We start from the raw sequence: 16,637 nt of genomic DNA on the forward strand, positions 1-16,637 counted from the left end.
TTCCCTGATGGTCTGTGTGACTTACATGCCAGATCATCACCACTACCTACCAAAAAACCCCGAAACTTTCCATGTTCCTTTCCAAAAAATCAACCTAACTTTCTCCCAACCTCAACGTCTTATGCAAATTTGTCGACATTGTAACAACATCCACTGTAGTGGAAAGATTCCGGACACATTTAGCGATAGCCACCAAACTTTTCAAAATGTATATTTCATTTACTTGACTCAAACTTTATTGCCCCTTGTTTTTATTTTTATTTATTGTTTAACTTATCATTTTTTTGTGTTTGCATACACTTTAACTGGGTGGTTGGCCTATATCATTCATTATTTCTGTTTATCTTTTGTGTACATTAATAAAATATCGCTCTAATGAGAGACTAATATTCGAAATCGTATCATACATAACTCAACATATCAATAGTGTTTATTTTCCAGATCTGGCGCCGAAACTTCTCAACGAGAGTTGCAGCGACCATGAACAGTATATTTGGACCAGGATCAGGAACTAATATTATTTCTCACATAATAATATTAGAACTATCAAAGTATTCCAGTAGTACACATGAAACCATAAAGACTTCTGAATCTTCTGGACGGAAACATGAAACGTTACCCTGAACCGAACTGTTTCTTAAATTCCGAGTTCTCGTCGCTAATTTCCAAATCTAGTTTACAGTAATTGTTTATCTGGCTCCGGGCCGGAAACTCTAGTAAGGCGCAACAAACAACAACAAAAATAATGATTTTCCTTATTTGATCTCGATTTCTTTGATCACAAGAGAAAACCTTAGATCATTGTTATGTTTTCTCAGTTGGTATGGAAATTTAAAAGATTTATCTGAGCACTGCCAAGGAGTTTGAAACGAAAAACTACAGGTATAGCTTTATATCAGGAGTTCCCAACTTATTTCGAGTCGCGACCCCGTTTTACAGTAGAGACCGCGAGTGACAAAGGGGGAGGGTGCTGGGAATTTATTCTTTGTTTTATATTAATAAAATTTTAACCTGTCTCATTCTTTCCCTAGTTTAATAGTATTTTTAGGTGTAAAGAAAACATACCAAAAATAGATTTTAAGTAATAAACTTAACATTTTTTTATTTAACTTATTTATTTATATTTAATGCTATGCTCGACGTTTTCAAGCTTCAAAATTCGCAGTTTTAGTTACTGCTAATTGCTACTTAAAGTCAATAACCAATTAAAACTGAATACTAAGTTTTAAATTTTAGCTAAAAAATACAAAAGTTAACTTTAATAAGTAATAATAATAACATAATTGCAGGATAAAGAGATAATTAGTCCCTTACAAGGAAATTGGTCTACAACACCACTGTATCATCCCGCCTAAATTACTGCACCAGTGTAATTTTAATTTTTTTAAGCAGTGAAATACAAGTTAAATGAATAGATATAATTCAGAACAGAGGTAATGTTAAAAACGATGCAACGCCAACTCAACGTTTTGTCTATAATACGCTAATATTTATATATAAGTTATAAAATAAAATAAAGAGTGTTAGTATTAATAGTACAGTCCATGGCTATCCTACGAGAAGCTACAACAATTTTAGGTTTCCTAAGACAAATTTATCGGTAATAGAAAACAATATTTATTATAAAGGTTTCAAATTTCCAATGAAATCCCTTTAAATTTTAAGCTGAAGTTGAAACTAAAAGTTTTCCGTGTGTTATATCTTAATTATATAAAGTCCAAATATTAGTACGTAGGTAATAGAATATTATTAATACAGTAGTTTTAGAATAGATATACACTAGACATTAAAATATTAAATTTTATAACCAAAACAATATGCATTTTAAAAACAAACAAAAAAACCTTATGTCATTCTAGGCAGTTAATTTGTTTTGTTTTGAATTTCAAATTTCGAATTTCGTTGAAAATCTACTCTAACGGAGATATCATTTAGACATTAATGGTAAAACTAGAAAATTTTGCATTGTACCTTTTGAATACTACTGATACATAGCGCGATTTGACACAGCATTGATTTAATAAATATGTTACAAGATAGATTATTTATAAAAGATTAAAAATGAAGATTATTACTTTTTATATTTAAAGTTATTTTTAAAAAAATCTGTTAGTTTTCCGAAATAATTAAACGTTGAAATATTTGTTGCTGTTTCGGGCGACGCGACCCCACGGAATATTCCTTCGATACCCCATTTGTGGTTACGGCCCATTAGTTGGGAACCTATGCTTAACACTTTAGGTTATAGATCCACAAACTACCTTGAACATTTTGAGTAGGTAAATACGGCAAATATTCTTCGATAAAAAGTAAAAATTTAGAAAATTTTTTTACTGCCAAATAATAATTATTTTGGTCATATTTATATCAACTGTGTTTTGAAAAAACCCTTCAAGCCACATTTTTGGCGAATGTTGCTTTTCAGTGGATTCATACAGAATAGCCTTAAATAATACAATTTGGTAAAGCTATTTTAATACTAAAAACTAAATTTATACGATTTTTTATCGTTTTTGTTTTGTTATCTGCACAGACAGACTGAGCCACAGCAACGCGTGGCGGGGTACAGCTAGTATCTCATAATTATAAATGGAATTGCAATATTTCACTTCAAAATTTTGAAAAACAAATAACAACTTTCGTAGATACTTCAATATTTCCAATTAGTTTAAGAATTTGTTTTAATCATCTCCTGTGAAGTTTTGATTTTGTGGCTTGAAGGGTTTTAATAAACCAAAGCCGATATTCAAAATGACCACTCTGATAATCAAGGTGAGATTGGTGGAATACGTGTCAGTCAGAAGAAGGTTCATAACCTCGAAACTTGCTCGACTTGTTCTGCTGAAAGTTACTGGCTGATCTGCGGAATTAAAAACGCTCTGATAAAAGCCAATTTCCGACAGGAAAGGGTTTCAGAGGAAGAATAAGACCAGCGAGTTTCTCTTAGACATAATGTGAACCTGGGGAATGAATAAAATATATATGCTCACACCCACCGTGAGTATATAAGAGTATATCCAAGATAAAACGCACACGGCACACGACACTTAGTTGCATCTAACAAATATTATTTATATTTTACATTTATTATAGTAATTTCCCAAAAAATAGAATAATTTTGTCCGGCAGTTACTACCCGGCTTTGCCAAAGTTTTTCCGTTTTTCACATGTTTTTATTTTCTCAACGAACAATAATAATGAAAAAGTACTTTGTTTTAAACAACTTCATTTATTATTGTAGTCAATATTAACGATTCCTAAACGAAAATCTTCAACAGAAAAATAAGAAAAAGATACGGTCACATCTAGGACTCGAACCCAAGTCCCTTGCTTTGCCGGGGCCATATTCCTCATTCGAAGTATGATACAGTTAAAATATGACTGAAAGAGATAGGGTCCCATTAGCTCAGTTGGTAGAGCGGTGCCCCGGCAAGGCAAGGGTCCCGGGTTCGAGTCCTAGATGTGACCGTATCTTTTTCTGATTTTTATGTTTCAGATTTTTGTTTAGGAGTCGCTAATATTGTCTTCAATAATTAAATATTACAATTTGAGGTTTTACTCACTATGTTTTTCCAAAAATAATTATTAATTACTAAGTACAGATATTTTCACTATAATGTATACGGTTAAAATAAAGGAGGAGAGAATGTATGACCAGGACAGAGTACAGAGGACAGAGGTAGACGAAGAAAGGGAACAACTTTAAAAATAATAGTATGCAAATTAGTATTTTTACTTGGTTTAGCTATTTCGAATGCTTCCAAGTTATTAAGGCGCAAACCTTTCTTTCAATAAAAAAACATGATCAATATTAATTAAGAACGTATTGTTTCACAGAATTTGTGCAATTGATCAAATTTCAAAATTAAAAATCAAGTCGCTAAACTTTGTATTCAAGTTTTTTTTATTATTTCATCAGGGCCGGTTGTTTCACAGCACTTGGATAGAAACATAATTTTAATAGGGCTGTCACAGAACTTGAAAAGTAACTTTGAATGAATTGTTAAAATTCTGTAAAACAACCCATCCTAAATGTCTTGACCTATTAATTCCATCCAAAAAAGCTGTAAACATTTTAAAATTAAAAAAATGGAAAAAGCTGTGTGAATAACTAATTATTTTATTTCAAACAATTATTAATGTATTAAATTTAGTATAATTGCTCTGCAAATCAAGTGCATGAACGCTATGCAAAGTTTTCATGTGTAAATATTTTTACCGGTTACATACTCTTAATTCTTTCAGTCAATCGATATGCATAATATCTTTAATTGTAATCAGTGATAATAGTACCGTGCTAATTATGAATAGAAAAACTTGGCATTACAGAGAAACTTTGAATTTTTTTTAACATCATTGCGAATACTTTTCAAATCATTTAGAGGTATCTAAAGACAATATATGCTGCGTAAGAAATGAATTCGTCACCGAAATAAAACAGATAGCCTTATCTAAAAAATGTTGTAAACACATAAAATAATAATAATATTCAGAACGCCGCACTATTTCTTCATCTTAAAATAATACATAAATTTATGACACTGTTCCAAAGAACGTTAAAAAACTAGTAAAGCTATTTATTATAAAATTCTCATAGCCGTGAAATTTCATAACGGGATATCCATCATATACATGACAAGTTAATTAAAATATTGGAAAATTGTTTACCTTCTAAGTTTTAAACTCCAAACACCGCTAGTTAAAACAGATGTTGTCTTATATCTTCCTTGTAAACCAGCAACAGTCACTAATCACTAGGATTTTTTTAATGAAACGATCACCCACCTGTTAACAGAACAATCACAATGACGAAAACACGATACTTAACTGCCCTTAGTAACGAAAGGAGGGGAAACTGTCGACAATGCACGCGACCGTGCCTTCCGGCGGCCGAAGGAAAACTGAACTGCAAACTATGGAAACTCAAGCGCTTGGGCACTGAATTTATCGAGACCTCCTGCTCTTGTCTCTGCTCCCCTGGTTAAATTTTTCATCAATTGAAAAGTTTTATCAGCAATTTTACATACTGACGGCCTTATTAGAAACTAATTTTAAATTTTACAAAAGCATTAATTAATGGGTTGTTTATCAGTCCTGTTAACATTTAAAACATGTTTATTAGTAAGGCGGTAAGATGTTTAAATAAATATGAAGATCAATAATTTAGAAATCGAATATTAATATAATACTTGTATAATATATACTATCTTTTCAGCATTAATATTGGTTAAAGACATTTTTTTTTAAATTAATTATTGTTGTATTAATACAGTAAGAGTGTTTAATAAAAGTAAAATATTTCGTTAAGAGGAAGCTACAAGCCAAAAATGTCTATATTCTTGGTTTAACTTATATTGTAGGTAATAGCCATTAAAATCGCTTGACAAACGGAGTCTAGAAACGTTCGATTTTAAGCAAAAAACTGTTTTTTATTTATTTTGTAAATAATTTTATAAGAAAGCAAAAAAGTTAACCAAGTGAAACTGTCACAGATAATCTGAGCTATTATACTGAATTTTTTTAAAGTTGTTTCCTTTATGCGTTCATAGATTTGCATCGATAAATATTTTTTTTAGTAGTTTACATTTATATTTTTATTGAGTTATTTATTTATTTATTCGTATTCGTATTCTAGCGAAACGTTAGGAAAACCTTCAATTTATCTAAAGCTAATTTTATGGTAATAATAATGTACACCAATTCGTTATAAAGATTAATCAAAATAGTGATTTGACATTGAGCTTCGCCTGTCACATCATTTCGTGTTCCATAAATGCGTAAATAAATTGACGTGTTCTGCTTTAAAAACATTATTCTGTATTTTTAAAGATTAATTATAATAATTTGCCTCTTTTTATTCAATTATATTTTTTAAATTGCATGAATTGTTCGATACCTTCGTGATTTGTCCCGTATTTTCGAATCTACTAATTTAATTTATTTTCTTTTACATTCCTTTGACATAATATTTATCACGATTCATGTTAATTTGTAAACATAAAGCAATATAAAGAATTGATTATATACCCAACCATGCAAAATTTCGCACCTTTAAACAACGTGTTTTTTCATCTTATTTTATTTTGTAGAATTTGCATATTTTTGTCTTTGCAATATAAAGAACACTTGAACCCAAAGCTATGTCTCATAAATATTGTAATATTTCGCACCCAACTGTCTAACGAAAGTCAAAATAATTAATATTTGCGAAGCTGATATGTATAATGAACTTTGAAGTTTGTTTTATCGTCACTACCTTGACGATATTTTTTAAATTTTATTTTAGTAATTTCAGCATCAAAGTTTACAAATGACTATTTTATCATAACTTACATTATATATTCTTTCTCTTGCTTAATGTGGCTCTTACAATGCATCTTGAACTATCAATTGGTGCAGACTTATAGTTTATGGCAGCGTATTATTAATACTTCCTTCCTTGGTATAGTACACTATTTTGCATATTCGCTTTGTCCTTTTTGGTAGCCTGATTTCATTGCATGTCCTTGTGTTATTTTTGTGAATGTGCTTGTTGCATATGATTTGTTTGAAAAGTATTTTGGTATTAGGTTTTTTTTATTATTTAATGTATAAATATCATTGCGTTAAAGTTCAGCATCTGCAGTCCACTTTTAGCCAAATTAGTTTCATTAATATTTTAGCTACTTTTAAAAATCTATTTCGGCTAAAAAATATTCTCTTTGCCCTATTTTGGAACATTTGCAACCAATTTTGTTCCCTATCGTTACACAAAAAAAGAATCGTTGATTACTGATGTTAATATCAATCAAGATTTTCGTACCTCGTGTATTACAAAAGTAAATTTACTCCCGTGTTAGTAAGAAAATAAGTTATATTTATAGCTCCAAGCACTATATTTATATTATACCAAAGCAGACCGTTGAAATAAATTAGTATTCAACCTTAAGCCACTTTCTGTTTAAAGTGACTTTAAAAAACTTGTTTCGTGTCTATAGGAATATAAAATGCATTATTATAAATAGACTAGTGGGCCCGGGCATACGTTGTCCTGCCACAGACCGCCTTCTACGTAGACCGCATTCAACAGAATGGCGGCTTTTCTCGACTAGCAATTCAAAAGACCCGGGTTCAAATCCCCGGCGATGAATTTGTGTTATTTCACTATTTATTCATTAAAAATAATATATAGTATGGTTGTGGCACGTTCCAGAGTGGAATATATACTCTCAGTATCGCCCTGGAGTAAGATTGAAACGGCTTTAGCTGTGTTTAATGGCCATATCTAAATATCCAAATACCCCCACATTCCTTTTCTCCATCTTTTTTCCCTCCCCATTATCTTCAGCCCACACTTTTTTTATTTTTTTTACTTTTAATTTATTAGAACGAATCTAACAGATTAATTAATCGAATCTGAGCTTTTTTGTTATTTGTTTTTGGGGTGTTATGCCGTGTTGCGCTAACTCAATTACCGGTATTTAACGGCTACGCCAAAGCTAAACGCAGAAAACCATTTTAAATTTTACTGTAAAACCAGCTCGTAGAGTAGTGAGCTGGCAACACGGTATCGCACAGACGTACTTAAACACACATTACTTATCTGCCCTGATGATGGACACTGTAATGTTGTCCGAAACGTTGTCTAAAGAAGGAGTTTGCGCAACACGGCATAACACCCCAAAAACAAATAGCAAAAAAAGCCCAGATTCGATTAATTAATCTGTTAGATTCGTTCTAATAAATTAAAAGTCTTTTAACTGTGCGCCGAAATAGCTGGCAACGTTGCATTTTGGCAGACTGATACTTGAAATTCCCGTCTTGAAAAATTGAGGTTAATTCGGTTATATTAATTTTAATTGCCATAAATGTATTCATATTGTAAGTAATCAAATATTATTATTTTTAAGCAAACACATATTATATAAATTCAAATAATTGAGAAAAATGCCGCCGACATGAATTGAACCCGCAACCTTCTGATTGCCGGTCAGGTCGATTGGCTTATTTATTTTAATTCATTAACGAGTATTGAGCTATATAACTTTTATTATAAAATGGAAATGTATTAATTAGTTTTCGAGTTCAACAGATAGCGAATATTACTGTCTAGTTTTATGTTTATTTCGTAGCGGTTTACCAGGCGTAGATATTGGCTGTTTGACAATCCACTCTAAAGTCAGTGTAATGTATAAACTAAACGCTGTGATTTCACTATTCTAATGTTAAATGTTTAAACTTATGAACTAAAGTTATCATTCGATCAACTATAAATTAGTAAATTATCGTTTGTGAGTTTACACGATGCAGTCCATTTTCTATTTTAGTTATTTGCATTGATTCCTTAAAATTATGGTTCTTATGATAAGGTCTCGACAGTGAATGTATTTTTTTTTAATTGTATTAATTTTTTGATATCCGTTCAAGCTTAAACTCTTCAGGTAACCTCTTTGTTAATGACAATGCATTCTATCAACTTTTAGTGCTTATCACGTTCAAACTTGGAGATATATGCATTTATTTGAAATCGGCCAACATTACAGTAGTTAATATGCGAAATAAATTTCGGTCCTGCCTGCATTATTGCAAGCATGTATTAAGCATACATTTTAAAAGTCCACGGTAGTTTAAGAGTCAGTCCCTGCGGAGGAAGGTTTAATCACCGGTCAAACGAAAAAAATCAACATTATAAAAGTAATAATCTCTCTTTCTATGTATACCTAACATTGGTTTAATGAACTCTGGAACTGGGATTTGATTTAATTTTCAAATTGTAATTAATTGTAGTATCGATTAAGACAAGCGCTAAAGACACCAAAATTAATTTATTTTTTAATGGTGAAATTTGTATTTCTTTTGTGTAAATTATTGACAGGTGTCTCATAATTAAAGATCTTGGATCTTGGGTTTTTTTATGTATGATATCAGTTACTTTATTTTTTTTAGTTTATTATAACTTCTCATGATTTTTCACGGGTCTGCGCTAGTATTAGGTGAAAACTCACTTTTCAATTTTGAATACTTTCCAACATTGATGAAATTGATATAAATGAGATCACACTCCTCATATTTATATTTATTTTTGCCCGAGTCTTGATTTCATCACTCAACGCATTTACAATAATCTTGCACGCCGGGGCTATGAAACGTTTTATTAATATATTTATAAGTAGTTCTGCTGGGCACGTATCCGTGCAAAATGTTGGCTAAATCGTTAGTAATAATAATCGACCTGTCATTCCTTAAACGCCAGAAGCGTAATAAATATCTGTACACGAGGTGAACGTTAAGACCAATTTGTTATCACACGACGAAGCACTGCGAAGTAATGCAAATGATTTTTGTTTTTTTTTTAATTTGATCGTTTAGAAATATTATAGATGGCTTTAATTAAATACTGCGAGCATACCACATCTTGCCCTTTGAAATGATCGAGCATTTAAAAAAAAATCTTTTAATGAGAAAATCAGTCCTACAAAAAATGCATAAAGTACAAAATCGCCTACATTCTAACCTGTTTTCTTTATAATGATGGGAAAATATTTTAATATTGGAGCATGATAGTCAAAAAATAAAAATAAAATGGTTTTGGCGACGTTTTTTCCTGGGCTTATAAAAAAACTCTGTTATTTTAAAAGCCATTTATATGTTCTTTTCGCAGTATTTAATTTAAGCATCTAAAATATTTCCAAGCGATCAAATTTTCAAACCAAAAACCCGTGATTTTGCATTACTTTCGTAGGGCTTCGCATTAAGTGGGAATTTCAACCTTATCGCCATCTACGTAAGGGCTATGTGATTTCTAAAATTAATCCTGATTTAAAGCAAGCTTTTATTTCTACTTTTTGATACAATTATTTGAACTATACTAATAATTTTTCAAATAATGTGGAATTGAAGAAGACACGGACAATAAAAGAAATACAAAGGCATCTTGGAGTAAGGCGGGCCACAGACAGCTACGCACGGCTACGTTTCACACGTGGGTTTCGTTCACTATGAGTTGCCATACATATCGTATGCGTAGGCACACACGTGGGATGCAGAGGACGCGCTGGCCGAGTGAAGCTTGCGGGGCACGTTTCTTCCCCTGAACACCGCTCCCGGCTTTTAACGCTCTTCAAACCGTCGCAAGCTCTTGGACGAGATTGTTTATCAAATAAATCATCCTGAAAATGGGCGTTTTCGTAGGGTAGCTGAGCTAGTAATATGTAACCACATCGCTGTATCCAGCCACGCAGCTTTCGTGTCAATCGTGGCTGTGGTCTTCGTGCTCAGCTATTTGTGAACCGCTTAACGCTTCATCTGCTGATGAACAAACCAGATAAATAATTGCATAATATTGCCTATTGCCGAACAATTATCTTGCTTGTCTTTCCGGGCAATTTGGCCGTCAATATTGTCATGTCCCTTTAAGATTGCCGTAACTTATTAGACAAATTCACAATTCAAAAAAACTTCAACAACTCAAAAGATCTTCTGCAATAATTCCAACTTGCACAAAATTGGAGGAAAAATCGCGTATTAATTATTTAGTAATACTAACCGCGTTCTAAATGATGACAGTTTTGATAATATAGTCTTAATTTTCGCGAAAAAAACTTACCGATGAAATTATCCTAATTCATTGAAAATCTCTTCAAATTATTCGTAATCCTTTTAAAAACCAGATTGAAGGTCCTTAATGTATTGATAGGTTTCGTGTTAACATTTAAGCAATAAAAATTGTATTAATTTTGTTAAAACACAAATAACTTTGTTTACATCACTTTATTATATAAAACCTCTACATGTTTCGTGAACGAAGTTCACCTCATCCGGAATAACGTTCACGAAACATGAAGAGGTTGTAAATAATAAAGTGATGTAAACAAAGTTATTTGTGTTTTAATAAAACAAATAATGCCATCACAAAATGATAAGCTTTCAGAAAAAAATTTCTTCGAAAAAAAAAATGATTTTTTTAACGCGACGTCGAAACACGCTTTCATAAAAATCATTATATTTTCGCATTTCGTCATTATATATAAACAGGCAAACGCAGGTGCATGAACACGTGTTTCGATATATTCTGAAGGACTAACATTTAATTGGGAAACGGCCTGCTGTCCCGTTTCAACAGGATTTCAATAAATCAGCAGTTTTCGTAATATCAGTTGCCGATCTAACTCACCGCCAAGTCAGGGCAATACGTCGACAAGAATAGACAATACACAACAATCTTGCGAAATCTCGACCGACAGACCGACTGTGAATTTGTGCAAAGAAATCAAATCCACACCACCACAGACATTTTTCTTTATATAAATTGATAGTTTTTTTTACGCTAAGTCTAAAAACCTTACCGCAGGGTTAATAGAATAATAAGGTCTAATATAATAACTTCCATGTTCATAAAATCTTCCAATGTAGAAGTAAAATAATATAAAATTGCGATGTTCAGAGAACAATGAAATATTAACATGACCATATAAAGCCTATAAAATTATTTCCATGAAGTGCACTAATCATGTTATGAAACGTAAAACATAAAACGGTTTTGATAGTTTCTTATCTGCATAATGCAAATAAATACGTAGGTACCTACGTAGGCAACCAGTGGCGGCTCGTGACTTTTAATTAAGAATATACAGGATTTTACAAGAATATACAAGAAAGAGCGGTTTCTTCGATTTTACTTATTTTGAACCTTAAAAAATGCTCCTAGAATGCTGGTTTTTTTTTCGCTTGGCAAAGAAATATTGTATCTTTACATTATTCTTACTTGTCGTTTCGTCAATACTTAGCAAAGTCATAATTCAGATTTTCAAAACTATATTTATTTATAGAAAATCCGTGGAAGAATGCTTATTTAGCTGGAAAATATAATAAAACTCAAGAATATTTTGGAATGTGCTCATGTAAATTATATTTAGGAAGAAAAAATTTTCTCAATATAAGTAAGTTTCTTGTGGAAACTATGCCAGATAGATAAACAAGATGGGACAAAAGTAATGTCATACTGTGAATGTGCCTTCATTTTTGCAAATGGCGTCAAATGAGAGAGAATCAGTTGACAACAGGCAAGAAGAACGCGAAAATATTGTTACTGCTTATTTGACCAATTTCCGGTCTGTTGTTTTTACACATTATATGGTAAAATAGTACGATTTACAAAAACATCATTTTGAAAAAAAGTTATTACAAAATTAGTGGCAGCCGGCGTCAGTGGAAAAATGGTTTTTGACCCCTGGCCTCCCAGGGGTTAAGAGTCACGTGTTGCCACTGTAGGTATATATGTGTATAGGTCGGTACTTGTGAATGACGTGAATTCGTAAACGAGCAATAAACAATTCATCAATGCATTGGACATATTTTATATGCACCACACTCGACGCTTGGCGTAAGAACAGAGAATAACGTGACGATGGTAATCCGACGAAACCGAACGGTGACAACCAAGTGACAACTATTGTATATTATCACTTTTTGCAAGTGTTAAGACCACTATTATTTTCCGTTGTTTATTCAGCATTTAATGGCTCTCCGAAACAACTACCAAATACCAAATATTGAAATCAGTCGTAGGTCAAAGCATAAAATTGCAAAAAATGTCAATGCAGTTCTGCTAGGCTCTTACAAAATGCAGTGTTCTATCTTTTAGTGGTTTTACTAGCGCAGAGCCGTGCAAAATCTCGGGATATTGTAATTGAAGGATTTGTGAAGCTGAAAGTATATTTAAAATAATTTTTCTTTTATAAACAAATATTCTCAATTTCAATATAAAAATACTGTTTCGTTGAAATTAGAGAGACGGACAGAAATTTACATTTCGCATGAACGCCGTTAGTAAACATGAAAACTATCGAAAATTCAAAGAAAATAAATTCGCATTTCAAATATAGAATCTGATAGTATTATTGTCCTAGCGTCTGGACGATGTAGGCCCTCTGATTGGTCAAATTGAAATTGTGTGATTCGGATAAATTCTGCAGGTCTGCAGGCAAAAAATACCACTTTGCCCATCAATTTTAAGCAACCGTAAGCAGTGGCGGTTCGTGGTCTTTTTAACAGGGGGTTCATAAATTCAAAAGAAGATAAACATATCTAATTAAAATTAACTTACTGTTGTCCTTCGTCAAATAGTCGAATACGGCAGCAGTCACACAACTTAAATAAAGTTAGTGGGAGGGGTACCTACATATTATTGTTTTTAAATCACTTTACACTAGACACAATTATTAGATAATGAGAAAAGTTTTATAGGAATTAAATTGTTTAATGTTTTTATAGCACTCAATGTAGGTATGTTGCTAATTATTATTGTTTTTTAGAGAAGAATAATTTTGTAGAATATATAATAGATATTTTAAAACATAAAAAAAAACAAATAAAGGTGGCACGAAATAAATTTAGTTTTTTTTTCACTTATACAAAAAATCCATGCGCCGACTTTTTGCATTTGAAAACACTTCAATTAAGCGGGTATTAAAATCAGGTATAGAGGTTATCAGTTCCTTCTCTATACTAATCATACACAGGGCATTTAAACGGTCTTGGGTCATTGTATTTCTAGAAAATGTCTTTACTTTGCTGAGTGTGGAAAAGCAGCGCTCACTTTCAACCGATGTCATTGGTATCGTGCAAATGATTTTGAGTAATGTAAGAGTTTCACTGAAAATGGACTGTAAAGAGCATTCTACAAGATATTGCAGTATTGAGAGGGCTCCATCGGCACCGTACAGTTCTTCGCGACCATATAAAACAATCAGTTCGTTTTTCAATTTGACATTTTCGAGGAAATTGTAGGTTTTCACTGTCTGCGTAAAATCTGATTCAGAAAATTTTTTATTGTAGTCGGAAAATTTTTCTGGGTTAAATAAATTGGAGGCTACGAGGTGGTCAATAAACTGAAATCTGTCTTTCGATTGGATTAAAAGAACATCACAAATTTCCTTTCGCATGATGGAATATTTAACATCATTGGGTCGGCGTTTTTTCTGCGGAGAAGTTGGTGGAATATCGTCTCGAATCTTCCCGATGGCTTTTTCGAAATTAATAATCCCGTGCAATATTTTGACAGGGTCTATTGATCGCTTCTGTAACCCTTGAAATAAAATATGACAGTGGGGTAAAATAACTGCGAAAAAATTTAGCCAGTACAGGAATTCTTCATTTGTTAAATAAGAAAGAAGAGACTGAGCTTGGTTATATGTATTATAGTCTCCGTCTTCCAAAGCCATGATAGCCTCCATGCACTCTTTGAGCGGTTCCAAATGAGAATGGATGATCTTCACAGTTTCGGTGTTGTAGTTCCATCTGGTCGGTGGGGCGGATGGTATTCTTTTCTTGACGATTTCTTTTAGGAAAGTCGAGCGTTTCGGTGATCTTGAAAAAAATACAGGAAAAGCATGCAAGTTCGAAAAAAAGTTTTTTACCGTTTGGTTAATTGCTGCGGCCCTTTCTAATATTAAATTTAATTGATGCGCATAGCAATGCACATAAAAGGCGTTCGGAAATGTTTGTCGAATAATAGTTTGTACCCCTCCCACTTTTCCACTCATTACGGCAGCGCCATCATAACTTTGTCCAACCAATTTATTGGCACTTATTTTTAAAATGTTTAGTTCGCATAATATTTCGGCAGCGATGGCTTTTGCAGTGTGATCTTTTGGTGTCACTAGCTTCCAGAAACGTTCATAAATCTTACTGTTGTGGACGTACCTTAAAATAATCACCAACTGCTGAATTGTCGAACAGTCAGTGGATTCATCTGCTTGGATGGCAACGTAATCGGCTTCGGTCACCTGCTTCATTATGTGTTCCCGGCACACTTGCAGGATGGCATCCAAAATGTCATTTTGCACACCCTTGGATGTTCCTTTGAAAACACTGGTTCCCGACAAGTGTTCTTTCATAGAATGATCGATTTCGGCTATGAAATCCACCAGAGCCCGGTAGATCCCCGGATTTACCGATTCCGAAGACTCATCGTGTCCTCGGAGTGCAATTTGAAAAGCCCCACAAAATTTAACACAATCGATTAGTCGCGATAGAATGTGCCTGTTTTTATCAACTTGTATGTTAAATTCTCTTATCGATCTTCGATAATCAGAATCCAATTTCTGGCGTATATCGAGCCTGCCAATGGATGCCAATTGCACTTCATTCAGCAAATGGATTTGGGACGCCGAGTGTTTTTTAATTTTTGATGTTAAATGCGAAAGATCGTTTACTCCAATTTTACACCACGATGGGTCGCCTCCAAAAACTAAACAGGGGAAGCAAAATAGCCGATTGGTTTCCTCGCAACCACATAACCAAGTACACCTCGCGTACCACTCACGTTTAAAAACTCGAGTGAATTTCTCGGTTTTCGCGGCACAAACCTGGTTTAATGAGAGGTCAGGACGCGGAGGCCCTTTATTTTTAATTTCCAACCTTTTTTCATAAGTATTGGCATTATTTTTTATATAGAGAACACTGTATTCCGCCATTGTATAAAAAATTATGACAAAATATTCGCGACAATCAATAAACGCAAACGCATAAATAAACCTATACGCAAACGCTTTCAATTTGAAATCCGAAAGATTACTGGAGATAGTGGGAGAACTGAACTGGAGAAGACAAAACACAAAATTGCATAACTAGCGACGACAATGGGGCGTTTGCCGAAACTTTCGCAAATATAATTAAGGAATATAACGACTTATCTAAAAAAAAAAAATACGAAAACAGAAATCAAAATCGGTCTACTTCAATAGGTAGTAGATTTACAAATGCCATAAGCAAACGGTTGGAGAAATGCAGAAACAAGAAAACAAAAATATGTACAAAAATGACTACATTGTTAAATACCATAATATAACATAAAAAAATAACATTTAACTTGCATCCCTATGGTTCAAAGGTCAAACGTCTGCCGGTCAGTCCGCGAAATTCTCGGGTTTCTTCGGTTACATTCGTCAATGTTCGGAGGTCACGTGATATCATAACGCGTGTTCGGCGCACACAATTTGTCTTATTTTTGCAAAGAAAGACCAAATTTTGTATATGTCACCGTCATAGGGTCTGTACCGGCTAAGATTATTTTGTATGAAGAGTTTGGCGCGGATTTTAACTCGCACAAATTTGGAATAGGTATCGTATTTTTCGGTGGCGCGGGTTTTGAAGGTGAAATTTTAATAGCGTGCTATCTATAATGTGCCTATATTATTATAAAACAAGTTTGTTTTATTTTCTCATCTTTTTAATGGGGGTTCGCCGCACAAACGCACTTTAGAGAAAACCGCCACTGACCGTAAGGTTCTATTCGGTTTGCAGGCGACCGGATACAAAAAAAAATAAGACATTAAAAATTAAGACACGATTTCATACTGAAATAGAATCGCCACATGTAGTACGATATTTGTTCAAAAATATCGTTTCTGCTCATGCAATTTTTGGATAATATCGAAGAAAATATGTTTTAGAAAGTTCACAATCCATTGGATTAATTACATTACAGTTAAAATTATCCACAATTACGTGATTACGTTTGACGTTTGACGAAAAAAGCACGCGTTCATTCAATATGACCGATACGCACCGCGTCAATAAATGGCCGACAGAGCGCTCCTCTGGCGCTGTAAGAACGAACCAAATGGCTGGCGCGAATATTTAAATATGCAAAATTA

At 33.0% G+C, this 16,637-nt stretch overlaps 1 protein-coding gene across 1 annotated transcript in view; it reads right to left on the bottom strand.

The window, feature by feature from the left end:
• Dh31-R (Diuretic hormone 31 Receptor) overlaps window positions 1-4,783 on the bottom strand; it is a 545,747-nt gene extending 540,964 nt beyond the window's left edge. The window contains exon 1 of the mRNA XM_089636652.1: window positions 4,669-4,783. The gene's annotated coding sequence lies outside the window, so the exon portion shown is untranslated. The remainder of the gene's footprint in view (window positions 1-4,668) is intronic.
• Window positions 4,784-16,637: the final 11,854 nt, after the last annotated feature.

Source organism: Hesperophylax consimilis, chromosome 10, assembly GCF_061612785.1.
Source record: "Hesperophylax consimilis isolate HC1 chromosome 10, BYU_Hcon_1.0, whole genome shotgun sequence".
Taxonomy (NCBI): Eukaryota; Metazoa; Arthropoda; class Insecta; order Trichoptera; family Limnephilidae; genus Hesperophylax; species Hesperophylax consimilis.